The 14,968-nt window shown below is 46.3% G+C and overlaps 1 protein-coding gene across 1 annotated transcript in view; it reads right to left on the bottom strand.

Annotated features, from left to right (window-relative positions):
* PTGIS (prostaglandin I2 synthase) overlaps positions 1-14,968 on the bottom strand; it is a 1,239,217-nt gene that overhangs the window by 618,153 nt on the left and 606,096 nt on the right. The gene's annotated exons all lie outside the window — the stretch shown is intronic.

The raw sequence follows: 14,968 nt of genomic DNA, 5'->3' as shown, positions 1-14,968 counted from the left end.
GGCAATGTGTTTTTGCCATGTTGTACACCAGTGTGGCTGTTGTTCAGCATGGCTAAAAGCTAGTGGTGTGGAGTGTCCTAGAGTGAAGTGGGAGGAGAAGAGTGGTGTAGACTGTATTTGTTTGAGTAGAGTGTCGTAAAGTGGAGGAGCAGAAGTAGAGTACAGGGGAGTAGAGTTGAGAGGTTCAGTGGCAGGGAGTGTCATAGAGTGCAGTATCGTAGAGCGGAGTGGCATAAAGTGGAGTGGCGTAGAGTGGGGTGGGGAGGAAAAGAGTGGAGAGGGTTGGACTGGGTTGAGATAGTGGGGCTGGATTGGACTGGGTTGAGATAGTGGGGTTGGATTGGACTGGAGTAGATTGGCATGGATTGGATGGGGGTAGAGTGGGTTGGATTGCTTAGAGTGGGGAGGGTTGGAGTGGGTTGACTCGGTGGGCTGGGTGGATTGGATTTAAATGGGGTGACATGGATTGGATTAGGGTGGATTGGAGTAGGGTGAATCAGATTGGTTTGGGGTGTATTGGATTGGGGTGGATTGGATTAGAGTAGGGTGGTTTGGAATGAGGTGAATTAGAGTGGAGGGGGTGGAATGGACTGAACAGGAGGGGGTGGATTGGATTGGAGTGGGGCGGATTGGACTGGAGTGGGGTGGATTGGATTGGAGTGGTGTGGATTAGAGTCTTTTTGGCTGGATGGATTGGATTGAGTGAGGTGGGCTGAACTGGGGTGAGCAGGGTGGGCTGGAGTAGAGTGGTGTGGATTGGACTTCAGTGGAATGGGCTGGACTTGAGTGGGGTGGACTGGATGGGGTGGATTAGACTGGAATGGGGTTCATTGAAATGGAGTAGGATGGATTGGATTAGATTGGAATGGAATGGAGTAGGGTGAATTGGAGTAAAGTAGATTGGATTGTAGTGGGGAAGATTGTAGTAAAGTGGATTGGATTGAGTGGGGTAAATTGGGGCGGATTGGATTGAGGTGGGTTGAATTGGGATTCCTGGTCTGGTGGGGTGAACTGGATTGGGGTGGGGTGATTGGATTGAGGTGAATTGGATTGGGTTGGGGTGGATTGGAGTGGGATAGGGTGGACTGGAGTAGGGTAGTTTCGATTTGGCTGGATTGAGGCGGATGGAATAGGTGTGGGGTGGATTAGATCAGAGTGGGGTGAGGTGGATTGGATTGTGGTGATATGGATTGGAATGGAGTCGGGTGGATTCGAGGTGGGTGGATTTTAGTGGGGGAGATTGTTTTGGAATGGAGTGGGGGAGATTGTTTTGGATTGAAGTGGGGCTGTTTGGAGTGGGACACGTTGTTTTGGATTGAAGGGTGGCATATTGGAGTTGGGCTCATTTTTTGGATTGAGGGTGGCAGAATCACATGGACAAGCGTCAAAAACATCATCAAACCAAAGATTGGAACAAGATACATCGTCAACATCAGGAGATTCAAGTGACAACCGACCTTCCTTAGAGAGAGGCCAAAGACCACCAGATGAGGCAGGAGGGGGACCAAAAAAACAACAATCACAACCAGTATCAAAAGGAATGCGGAGCCAAAGAATTTAGCTATCAACATTTACAAACATCCACTCACCGACTTTCAAATCCAAATCTTACAGAAGGGATCCTCGTTTGTACCTACATACAGCTCCAACGCTTTGGAATCTGAGATTGGTCTATACAAATTCATGCGATCCTTAAGACTTAAACACTACTTTTCTAATGTGGTAGAAGAAAGTTCATGACCAAATGTACATAACAAGAGCACCTTTATTCCATCGATCAGTCACAAAGTGTTCGACGCTTTTGAGACAGTTGTACAAAAAGAATTATGAACAATTTTCTTTTTTTTTGTTCTTTTTTTTTGTTCAGAATAATTTTATTGAAGTTTCAAATGAGAATGGCATAAAGAGACACTACAAAAAAGAGGCATTATATAGCAATACAATCCAATCAAGTGATCATAATAAAACATAAAGAGGTAATAATGGACTAATAAATCATCATAAAAAAAAAACAGGCAATCAGAGTGAAAGAAAAATGAGAACAGGGAAGGGAAGGAGGAGGGGGAGAGAGGGAAGGAAGGGTATACATTATATCATATGACTGAAAAAACACAGAGTTACTATAAACAGAACAATATAAACTGCAAACAATTTGTAATTAGATAAGAAGAGTAATCATAAAAGCAGTAATTACAACATCATGTAAGAATAAATAGGTGACCAAAAAGATTGAAAAGAAAGCAAATTATGGTTAACTCCCTGAAGCGATAGCTGAGCACCTCTTCTTGTCAGTATGATCCATGACCACCAAGCATGAACAGAAAGTGAAGAAACATCTTTCCAACAATAAGTAATTGATTTTAGGGCGGCTGAAAGCAAAAAATTAAACAACTCTGCCTGAAAATCAGGAAGAGAATGTGAGAGTACAATTGATTTACAAATTAACAACTCATAAGAAAGAACATCATGAATTGGTAATATTTTCATTATTATGTCCCAAACCTCAGACCAAAATTTGAATATAATAGGACAGTCAAATAACATGTGACGTAACGTACCAGGGTGTGAGTTACAATGCCAACAAAGATTTGAGGGTAATAATTTGGTATTATGCAAACATACTGGTGACCACAAGGAATTAAACAAAATATAGGTGTTTGTTTGATAAATAGATACTGGCAGCCAACCAGAAATGTTATTGAGCCAAATAACCCTCCATGAGTCATCAGAAATAGAAGTTGAAAGCTCAGCATTCCAGAATGTTGAAAGTCTACCTATATTGGTACCTATGGAAGGAGCACATTTTTTATACAAAATAGAAACAGCCTTGGAAGATGCAGAAACAGCATAAAGATACAAATTAAATCAGGTGTAAGTGTAGAGGGAATACCATTCGGGAAGGAGTCTAAAATTGAGTTACATAACAATTGATATTTCACCAAATCAGCATCAGGCAACTTAAACTTTAATTGAAGGTGATCAAAGGGGATAAAGGCATCATTGCAAAAAAACATCTTTAAGAAAGAATATACCCGCCTTAATCCAGGAAGTCCAGAAAGTTATCTTCCTATTTAATTTAAGAAAGGTACTGTACCAAAGTGACAGTTCCATAGTAGAACTTAGTGGCAAAGCAAACCTGAGATCTAAATCATTGAGTATCAATCTTGAGGATTTAATTATGGAAGAGCGATGTACAATAGTAGATTTATGGGACATAGTTAACAAGGAAGAGAGAGGGAAAGGATAAACAATAGATTTTTCTATATCAAACCAAATAGGGGGTTTATGTAGAGAAGAAACAGTAAACCATAAGGAACTTTGTTTAAGTATAAAAGCTTTGTGATAAAGATAAAAGTCAGGAAGGACGAAACCTGCCTGACATTTGGGGACTTTCAACTTTTTATATGCAATTCGGGGTGGTTTATTGTTCCAGAGAAATTTGGCTAATAATTTATCAATGTCTTTATAACATTTTAGAGGAAACTGAGTGGGAATCATTGCAAGGGAATAAAAATTTTTTGGAGCAATATTCATTTTAATAGATTCCATTCTCCCCCACCAAGTAAGATTAAGAGAAGACCATCTAGAAGTCTTGCTTTTAACATATTCAAGTATGAAATTACTATTCAATTTTAATGTGGAGGATAAGGAGGAGGAAAATAGAATGCCCAGGTATTTAAGTTTACTTTTTTGCCAAATAATATCCGTTATAGGTAACATATCAGAGGTACAAAAAACATTAAGGGGAAAAAATTCTGTTTTAGTAACATTAAGTTTATATCCAGAAACTAGTGAATATTTGGCAATAATGTCTAATAAGGAGGGGACAGAGGAAATTGTATTACTAATAAATAATAACACATCGTCTGCATAAGCTAAAGTTTTAATAGTAACATCGTTAATTGTAATACCATGAACATCATCACAATTACGTATATAATTGAGAAAAGGCTCTATTCCCAACAGAAATAAAAGTGGAGAAAGGGGACAACCTTGTCGGGTACCTCTGAAAAGGGAAAATTGAGAGGAAATTTGGCCATTGATAAATAAACGAGCAGTGGGAGCATAGTATAAGGCAGAGATCATACGAATAAAAGAGGGGCCAAAATTAAATGATAATAAAGTACTAAATAAAAATTGCCAGTGAATTTTATCAAAAGCTTTTTCCGCATCTAAAGCCATAACTCCTGCAGGATGAATAAGGTGTGAGCTCTGTTCTATAACATGTAATAGGGTTTGTGTGTTGTTAGCAGAATATCTATTTTTCATAAATCCTGACTGATCAGGATGAATAATGGAATGAAGAACAGGGGCTAATCTAGTGGCAAGGATTTTAGCATATAATTTACAATCCTGATTTATTAAAGAAATAGGTCTATAATTAGAAACTAAAGTAGGATCTTTTTCAGGCTTAGGAAGGACAACAATTAAAGCTTCCGCAAAAGATCCTGAAATGGTTCCAGAAGAACTAAAAAAGGAAAAAAGTTGAAATAAATAAGGCAAAAGGTGGACTTGAAATTCTGTATAAAATTTAGCAGGGATACCATCAGGTCCCAGAGATTTGTTTTTGGGAAGAGACTTGATAGCCGTCAGGATTTCATCAGTAGTGATGGGCGAATCTAATCCAAGTCTGTCTGAAGGGGAAATTTGAGGTAAAGCACAGGAGTTTAAAAATGCATCAATTAACAAATTATCACAAAAATCAGGTTTAATATATAGAGTGGGATAGAACCGTAAAAATTGTTCAACAATATCATTATGGGATAAAGCTATCTTGCCCTGAGGACCATGAATAGAGGTAATTTGTGTTTTATTCCTTTTAATACGCAAGTAGTTTGCAAGGAGTTTCCCAGACCTATTAGCGTTAAAACGGAATCGAGCATTAGAGTTAGAAAGCTGAACCCCAGCTCTTTTACTAAGGAGAGCATTGAATTCGTATCGAAGCTTTTGTAATTTGACTTTGTATTGGGGATCATTGGAAGTAATGAATAATCGCTCAAATTTTGCAATTTGCTTCTCTAAATGTTTAATTTCAGAATTGAATAATTTATTCTCATGAGCCATAATAGAAATTGTAGTACCTCTAATATAAGCTTTAAAAGCATCCCATCTATTAACAACTGAAGTAGAATCTTCTGGATTAAACAAAAAGTAATCTCGAATAGCCTGCAACAATTTGGGTTTGTGTTTTTCAGTGAGGACAATACCAGTATTCATACGCCACCTAGTTTTTTGGGGGAAAGTGGAAGAAACATTTAAAACAAAAGAAATTAAAGCATGATCCGATATATCAATAGTACCAATGACTGGGGTAGTGACAGATTGAATAAGAGATGGTGAAATTAAAAAATAATCAATCCTGGAGTGGGAAGCATGAGGATTGGAAAAGAAGGTAAAACATTTTTCAGTGGGGAAGTGTAAGCGCCAAATGTCTGCTAATTTTGTGGTATGAAGAAAGGCCTTAAATGCATGGAACACTTTGGGAGGACGAAATCTAGTGGCAGATAACCTATCCAACAATGGGTCTGCAATAACATTAAAATCGCCCCCAACAATCAATGGGACGTTACCCAATTTTAAAACTTCAGTAGTGATAGTGGACCAAAACGTTGGATCATCTGCCGTGGGACCATAAATATTGAGCAAAAATAAAGTAGAATCATGAATTTTAATTTTGGCTATAAGATATCTGCCTTCAGAGTCCGAAATTTTACTTACAATCTGACAGTGCAATCGTTTAGCAAAGAAAATTGCAACCCCATTTTTTCTTCCCTGAGCAGGAGAAGATATAATAGTGTCTACCCATTTTTTACTCATATACTGTAAAATCTTATCATCAACATGCGTTTCTTGAACAAAACAGATATCAGCTTTGCACCTACCTAGATAATCTAAAAATTTTGTGCGCTGAACTGGGTGTCGCAAACCTTTCACGTTAAGAGAAGTAATTTTAATATTGTGAAGATTAGCCATTATGCACCATTTTCAAAAAAAAATAATAAAAGGTGGTAATAAGACCTCAAACATCACTCAAAAAGAAAAGAAAACCCTCGAACAAATCACATCCAAGTCTGACTTAATTATTTTTCAAGCTGACAAGGGGGGAGCCATGGTCATCATGGACACAGAATTTTATACTGAAAATGTTCAGGCCCATGTAGAAGATGCTACCACCTACATGAAATTGTCTCTTGGCCCTACCTTCGAATTTACCAAGGTTCTCACCAAAATTATCAACCATGCAATGGAACAGAAAGTTATTGGAATAGATGAGAAAATATACTTATGAAACACAATCCATCCATTCCATACATCTACATGATTCCTAAGATTCATGAACACGCCACCAAACCACCGTTCCGACCCATATTTTCCACTATCATACCATACACAAACCAGTTGGAAAATATGAAATTACTATTCAATTTTAATGTGGAGGATAAGGAGGAGGAAAATAGAATGCCCAGGTATTTAAATTTACTTTTTTGCCAAATAATATCCGTTATAGGTAACATATCAGAGGTACAAAAAACATTAAGGGGAAAAAATTCTGTTTTAGTAACATTAAGTTTATATCCAGAAACTAGTGAATAGACAAACATCTGCAACCCTGTGGCCCTGACCTATTTTAACTGAACTGAGCTACCTTCTAAGCGCTCCCTACTTAGCGCTAGCACCCTGGTCTGCCACTGTTGTGTGGCCTGGCCTGCCTAATTGCCTCTCAAGCGCTCTCTTGTGTGCCCCCAGAGAAGCGCTGGCCACCCCAGAACTGCGGCGCCATTACAAGCGCTATATTTCGCACCCCAGGCGCTGGACTGTCAACGACTACTGTGCGGTTGAATTGCTCCCCCGCGCCTGAAGCGCTGTCTGCCTCTGAAGCGCTGTGGTGTCACTCCGGACTCTTGGAGCCCCCGTGAAGTACTGTACCTGTGAGCGCTGCTGTTCGCCACCGCGCTGTGCCCCGTGAAGCGCAGGTTGGGTGGCTCGGCGCTACGGCCCGGGAGTCCTCGGGGGTTCCCTGTCAACGCCGCGGCCCGGCACTCCCTCATCGGAGCCAGCGCCGACAACTTTGCCCCCCTCGGCGGCCCTCGGAGCCAGGAGAGGCCTGCCGCATCCAGTCCACCGGCCGTGCTAGGCCCAAAGCCACCTTCACCACTGTCACGTGACGGGGGTGTCGTCACGGACTCCGGCCCCGCCAAACGCCTCGCAGCCATTGGCTAGGCTGACGCGCCTCCTCGAGGCTGCCTCGCTATTGGTTGCTGTGGCCAGGCTCCTCATTACCAGCTATCTTGGTTCCCGGGCCGCGGAAGCAACGGAGGGTCCGGGAACTGCAGGCAACACAGTCGGAGGGCTCTGAACAGAACGAGAGCCCCCCCCCCCAATGAGGAACACGCCGCAGGGCTCCTGCTGGAGCCGAAGAGTTAAGGTAAACCCCCCCCCCCCGGGGAGGAGGGCGGAAGGCCCTGAGGAGGCCCTGAGTTCGCCCCTCCCCTGGGGAAGACTGTTGCTGGGCCCCGTTGGCCCAATTTGGCCCCCTTTAAGCACTGGAACTGGGCCAGGGCCCCAAAAGACACCGTGGGGGCCTCAATTGATAAACGTTAACCCCTGGATGGGGAATAGTTCCTTACAGGCTATTGCCAGGCCCTGATTAGGAAAGAGTTGTTCTTGCCCCAGGAACTGTGGTCCTTGTTGCCTGATGCATTGTTTATCTTTGCCTAATGAAATACTCATCTTTGCCTGATGCATTGTTTATCTTTGCCCAATGAAATGCTCATCCTTACCTGATGCATTGGTTGTTCTGACATAATGAACTGCTAATTGCTGAGTAAGGAAACGTTATCCCTTCAATGCGATGGTTATTGAGACATTCTATATTGATTATTGAATTGCTCCCCTTTGCTCCCCTGATGAAATGCTTTGATGAGATATTGGTGCCTTGATTATTGATTACCCTGAACCTTAATCTAGATAAAGCTACTTGATTTTTACTTAAACTTACTGGTATGGTGTCAGTCATTGTGTGCGTCTTCTGTCTCAGTGGATGTGTGTGCTGTATGGTCACTTTACACCTAAGCTTTCGGGTGCCTACCTGCTCCCGCAAAGCTACCCCCCGGGGAACTGGTGACCCCAGTTCCTACATTGTTGGCGAGCGGTGGGATCAGGACCTGTGACTATGCAGCACCCTCCAGTGAGACAGAGTGCGCCGCAATCGAACTAGACACCTGTTGTGTACGCAAGCCTGCTCAATTGACCCCCCCACTGTCTAACCTGAGTGTGTAGAGTCCTGTTTTGACCCAATACTGTTACCTACGTCCTAGTATCTTTCCCTTTGATATATCTGGGTCCCCACCTGTCAAAATGGAGTTCCAGCTAGCCGATCTGGAAGAGTATACAGTGGTGCAGCTAAGGGAATTTTGTCATGGGATGGGGGTGCCTGCGGGGCAGAGAGCCACGAAGGAGGAGCTCCGTACAGCCTTGAGGGCATTGGTAAGGGCCCACCCAGAGGGGAGAGGGGATGGGGAACAGGAGGGGCGGGCACACAAGGGGAGGCGGGTGCTCCAGAAGAACTAGACCTACTAAACATAGATGTGACTGAAAATGTGTTGCCAGGAAGACGTTCGAGGGCAGGCAGTAGTGGGTCTAGAAGGCGTACGTCGTCACAGGAATATGAGGACAGGAGGGATGAGAGGCGATTGAGACGGGAGCTTGCCAAGCTAGATCACGAGAGGGAGAGAGAAAGGGAAGATAAAAAGTTGGCAATGGAAGAAAAGAAGCTGGCGCACAAGCTTCAGCTTAAGGAGTTGGAGCTGCGAGCCTTGCAGTTAAGTGCGCCAGGAAGTCCTAATGGTGGCAGCGTACCAGGGGCTCCACATGAGCCTAAGTTTTGGTTACCCAAAGAGGTGATAGCGAGTAACACTCTGGGGGATGACATCTCCAGGTGGTTGGAGGCGTATGAGGTGGCCTTGACAGCCCATGGGGTGCCTGAGAGCTACTGGGGAGGTGGCCTGTACCGATACATACCCCCCAATGTCAGGGACACCCTCCTGTACCTAAATAAGGCAGACCAAGTCAGATATCCCCCCATGAAAGAGGCCCTACTTAAAAAGTTTGGCCTCAACCCTGAAAGGTATCGCCAGAAGTTCCGTGGCAACCATGTGTTATGTTATGTTATAAATGTTTATATAGCGCACGGCTGCCCCAGCCAAGGGGCGTTCCGGCGCTAGCTGTCTGTGTCCAAAAGGAGGCTGCTGAAAAAGTAGACAAGCGGAGGCATAACATAACTAACAGAAGAGGTGAGTTTTAATAGCTTTCCTGAAGGATAGAAGATCCTTCATCCCACGAATCTGAGCTGGGAGTTCATTCCAAAGCTTAGCTGCAAGGTATCTGAATGATCGACCACCCATCCGACTCAATTTAATGCAGGGTATTGTGGCCAGATTCTGTCCCTCCGACTGTAGAGAACGTCGAGGAACATAGGATGAGAGAAGCGGGCATTACATAGGGGGGGAGGCAAGTTTCAGAATTTTAAAAGCAAGGCACAGGGTTTTAAAATAAATCCTCTTTTCCACAGGGAGCCAGTGTAGACTCCTGAGGGTAGTAGTGACAGATTTGTGGCGGGGAAGGCCCGTTAGGGCTCTTGCGGCGGCGTTTTGTACTCGTTGCAATCTAGTTTTCTCGGCTACGTTGGTTCCTAGCAGCAAGGAGCTAGCGTAGTCCAGCCGCGAGAGAATAGCTGATTGTACCACCAATTGGTGAGTATGATGGTCAAAGTATTTTAAGATGGGTCTGAGGTTTCGTAAGATGCCAAAACAAGTGGTCGCTACTTTTTTAGTATGGTGGACAAAATTCAGAGCAGAATCTACCCATATTCCTAAATTTTTCACCACACTTTTAGGCACAGGTGGTTGGTCCAGAGTCTCAGGCCACCAATTATTCCCCCATGCTGTTGTGTCTTTGCCTAACAGCAGGACCTCCGTCTTGCCGGCGTTAAGTTGGAGGTAGTTTGAGGACATCCAGCTGGTGATATCTGCGAGAGACTGTTTAAAATTCTGCGCACTCAGGCCGCTCTCGTCTTTTAGTGCTACCACCAGCTGGGTATCGTCGGCATAGGACACAAGTGAGAGCCTGCGCTTCCTGGCTACCTCTGCCAATGGGAGGACGTAAACATTGAACAGGGTGGGGCTGAGGGCAGACCCCTGAGGTACTCCCTGTTCAATGGGACATTCCTTGGAGAGATGCGGTGGAATGGAGACCCTGAAGGATCTGTCTGACAGGAAAGCCTTAAACCAGCTAAGGGCCTGATCAGATACCCCTACTTCCTCTAGCCTGGACAACAGCACCTTGTGGGAAACAGTATCGAAGGCAGCACTGAGATCTAAAAGAATCAGTGCTGCCACTCCTCCTGAGTCTAGAATGGTCCGTAGATGTTCAATAACACTCAGGAGGGCTGTTTGGTGCTGCGCCCAACCCGGAAGCCATGTTGAGATCTGTCTAGAATGGAATTAGACACCAAAAAGTTGGTCAAGGTGGAATTAACATGGGCTTCCGCCATTTTGGCTGGCCAGGGAAGTAGAGAGATGCGCCTGAAGTTTTCAGGTAAGTTAGGGTCAAGTGTGGGCTTTTTTATAATAGGAGAAACCCATGCCTGCTTCCAGCTGGTGGGAATATTGGCCGTGAGAAACGACAGGTTGATAATGTCTCTAAGAGGGCCTAATATTATCTCGCCTGCTTCCCTGAATTGTTCAGGTTTCAGGGGGTCTTTAGGTGAGCCAGTTTTGATTTTGTTACATAATATCAGGAGGTTTTCATGACTAAGTGCCGGGATGATGGAAAGTTTAGGCCTGTTAGGATCTACAGTGGGAGTGGGTTGGAAGGTAGTCGGAAAGGTGTTGTAAATTTTCTTGATTGTGTCCATGAAAAAGGTGGCCAAATTATCACATAATGCGGGTGAGGTGTTGGGATTATTTACAGTTTTTTTAGCACTATGCTCTTTCAAGATTCTAAAGATGGTTTTGGCGGCGTTCTGGCTGTTGTGGATTTCATTGGCATAGTATGCAGCCCTTATCCTACATATATTGCGGTGGTAACTTTTTTGAAGCTGGACATACAAGGTCTTGGACGTAGGATCATAGTCCCTTCTCCATCTACGTTCTGCTATTTTTAATTCCTTTCTTTGTAGAGTGAGCACGTCATTAAACCATGGACTGGATTCATGAAGTCGCGCCTTAATCCACTTTGCTGGGATTAGTGTATCCAAGGCTCTGTTGATCCAGTCGCAAAGACTGTCGTACCCTGAGTTAGGATCCTCACTAAGAATAGGGGGATTCGTAGTGAGGAGAGCGTGGAATTCCTCAAGATGGAGCTTTTACCATGGCCTTTTCCTAACCCGCTGAGCAGGATTGGTGTGTGAATCGCCTCCAATGGACAGTACTATAATCACTAAGTAGTGGTCTGTCCACGTCATTGGGAGAGGCAATTCTACATTCATGTCGGTAAGGTTGGAGAAGATCGGATCTAGAAGGTGCCTGCCACTGTGCGTGGGACCACTCACCAATTGGCTGAGCTGTAAGGCAGCTAGGCCAGCTATTAAGGTATTGATCTTATTATCGGTGGTAATATCGAAATGGATATTCAGGTCCCCGATGATAGAAAAATTGGCGGTACCAGTAACCATGGAGCATACATTCTCAAGAAAAGACCGTATGAAGTTTGCATCAGCTCCAGGAGGTCTATAGATCAAAAGACCCACAAAAGTAAGTTGGGGGTTAATTTTGATATTGTAGCGGGCACATTCACAATCTTCAATTTCCAACCTGGTGAAGGTGCAAGTAAGATGGGATTTAGCTATCATCGCTATTCCGCCACCCCAGGTGTGTCTGTTTAGGGTATACGTTGTCTAACCCTTAGGGGTAGCTAGGTTGACCACTGAATCCATTTCATCCTTCAGCCATGTTTCTGTTAGGAATAAAATGTCTAGGGTGTAAGTGGACAATAGGTCATGAATTTCCAGGTGGTGTTTTTGCATGGACCTGACATTCAGTTGGCCCATCCTAAAATGTTCCATTGGGGCTCTAGTGCAGGACGATGGTAGTAGGGGCGTTGGTAGTGAAAAACCGCAGGGACAGGCAAAAGGGGGTTTACTCCGTGAAAGGTTAAGTTTAGAGCATCTACTTTCCAGACAATTAAGAGCTAGTAAGTCATGTCTAGAGTACATAAGTTCACCTTTCTTGGTTTCTCCAGGGGCCTGGGTGAGGGGCGACGAACAGGTGCAGACGGGCGCAGACGGGCAGGACTCTGGCGCGACTCCGGTGCAGGTCCGGTGCGTCCGCTGGTCGCGTCCGCTGCGCGGAGGCATGCCCTTCCTTTTTTATAGTGGCCAATCGAGTGCCTGCGAAGGCTTCTCCAATCAAAAAGTATCCAGAAGCTGCCCACACAGAATTGGGTAGACTTTTTTGATTATGCCCGTAAGGCTCTGGATGGTTGGGTGCGTGGCAGCGAGGTGCATGATTAATAGGGCCTGTACAACTTATTTTTGAGAGAGCACCTCTTGGATAAATGTTTTCCGGAGCTGCACCAACATCTGGTAGACCGCAAGCTGACTGATCCTCGTGAGCTTGCGGAGGAGGCGGATACTTGGGTTAGCACCCGGGTGTCTCACAAGGGCCCCGGGGGAGATGGCCCGAAAGGCGGACAGGGTTTTCCCCAGAGGAAAGAAGGGGGAGATAAAAACAAGGAGTTCTCACGAGGCCCACAAAATAGACAGTTTGGGAGAGGAGTAGGTACCCCACCTCAGTCCAGTTCCCCAAAGCCCACTTACCCTGACAAGAGTCAGCAGCCAAGAACAGTCCGTTGCTACGAATGCGGGGAGGTTGGACACTACAAGGGGGATCCCCTGTGTGGCAAGAGACCCCCAGCCCCCACAGGAGGCAAGAGTCCTGGGGTGGCTAGTGTAGCGCTTGGGATGGAGCTGCCCCTAGATAGGGAAGGGGAGTGGACAGGCCTGACCCTGGTTTCACTCGGGGATAGAGAGATGGTCCCAGTGACGCCCTTACCATCGAACACTGCTAAGTACCAGCAGAGGGTGAAGGTTAACGGGGAGGAGGTGGAGGCTCTGAGGGACACAGGTGCCAGCTTGACCACCGTAGTGAGGTGGCTGGTGTCCCATGAGCAACTGATGTGTTCCATCCGGCCGTGTTGTCTGACGGCAGTCTGAGTTACTATCCTGTGGTTCAGGTTCCCTTTGAGTGGGGAGGAGTGAAAGGCCCGTTGAGAGTTGCTATAAGCCCTGCCTTGCCTGTGGACTGTCTGCCAGGAAGCAACCTGGAACATACCGCCTGGAAGGAAGTGGAGTTTAAGGCCCACACAGAGATGCTGGGGTTACCAGGGTGGACTTGCGTGGTCACGAGGTCCATGGCTGCCCGGCAAGGAACTCAACCCGGGTTGGAGCCTGAAACTATGGCCCAACCCAATGCCGGTCCAGAGGAGAATGGTGTGGAGGACACACCCCGTGTGATGGATGGGGAGCCCGCGGATGTACCCCAGGAGTCCGCAGAGGTGGATGTTGTTCCCGTGGGGGACTTGCCAAACCTTGCCGAGTGGCATGTGGAAGGAGGACCTACCAAGGGAGGAATTCTGTCGGGCGCAGAGAGAGTGCCCCACGCTTGAAGGCATGCGGCAGCAGGCCGAAGTCCAACGACCAACCAAGAGACAGGCAGTTATCATGTGTACTGGAAGGATGGCCTCCTCTACGGTGAGCCTAAGGTTCCGGTGCATGGATCCTCGAGGGCCTTAGTGGTCCCCCAATGCTACCGGGCCATCCTATTGGAATTGGCGCATGAAATACCTTTGGCTGGACACCTGGGCCAGGACAAAACCTTTGCGCGGTTGGTCCCGCATTTTTATTGGCCCAGGATGAGAGTTGCCTCTGACACCTACTGCAAGACCTGCAAGACTTGCCAGGCGAGTGGCAAGACTGGGACTAAGGTGAAGGTCCCTTTGGAACCGCTCCCAGTTGTCGGGACCCTTTTTGAGTGGGTCGGAATTGACATTGTTGGGCCGTTGGACCCTCCGTCCTCTTCGGGACACCGGTTCATTTTGGTGTTAGTGGACCACGCCACTCGGTACCCGGAGGCTATCCCTCTGAGGACCGCCACTGCACCCGTGGTGGCGCGGGCCCAGATGGGGATTTTTACCCGAGTGGGATTCCCCAAGGTCGTGGTGTCAGATAGGGGCGCAAAATTCATGTCGGCCTACATGAAGGCCATGTGGAAGGAGTGCGGAGTGACCTATCGGTTCTCCACTCCTTACCACCCCCAGACTAACGGGCTCGTAGAGCGCTTCAACAAGACTCTGAAGGGGATGATCCGGAGCCTGCCAGAGGACTTGAGGCGGAAGTGGTACATCCTCCTGCCTTGCTTGCTGTTTTCATACCGTGAGGTACCACAGAAGAGAGTCGGGTTCAGCCCCTTTGAGCTGCTCTATGGCCATCCCGGTAGGGGGCCCCTCAGCCTTGTCAAGGAGGGGTGGGAGAAGACTTCGAAGAAGCTTCCCCGTGATGTCGTCAGCTACATGCTGGCATTCCACAGCCAGATGGCCAAGCTGTGGAAGGAGGCCTCAGACAATCTGGAGGCTAGCCAAACAGTCATGAAGGAGTGGTATGACCGCAACGCTCGGACGGTGGAGTTGGACGCTGGACAGAAGGTGTGGGTCATGAAGCCTGGAGAGCTTAGTGCCCTCCAGGACCGGTGGACTGGTCCGTACGAGATTGTGGAGCGTCGAGGCCAGACAACCTACGTCGTAGATTTGAAGACCCCCCCGACAGCCCCATTGGGTGCTCCACGTCAACTGCCTGAAGCCGCACCATGAGCGATCTGAGCTTGCTCTCCTTCATGGTGACAGATGGGAGCGAGGAGGAGGAGAGTGAGCCTCTTCCTGACCTTCTGGTGGCCCAGGAAAAGGATGGATCGTT

This window comes from Lissotriton helveticus, chromosome 7, assembly GCF_964261635.1.
Source record: "Lissotriton helveticus chromosome 7, aLisHel1.1, whole genome shotgun sequence".
NCBI classification, from domain to species: Eukaryota; Metazoa; Chordata; class Amphibia; order Caudata; family Salamandridae; genus Lissotriton; species Lissotriton helveticus.
This window is presented reverse-complemented; position numbering and strand designations above follow the sequence as displayed.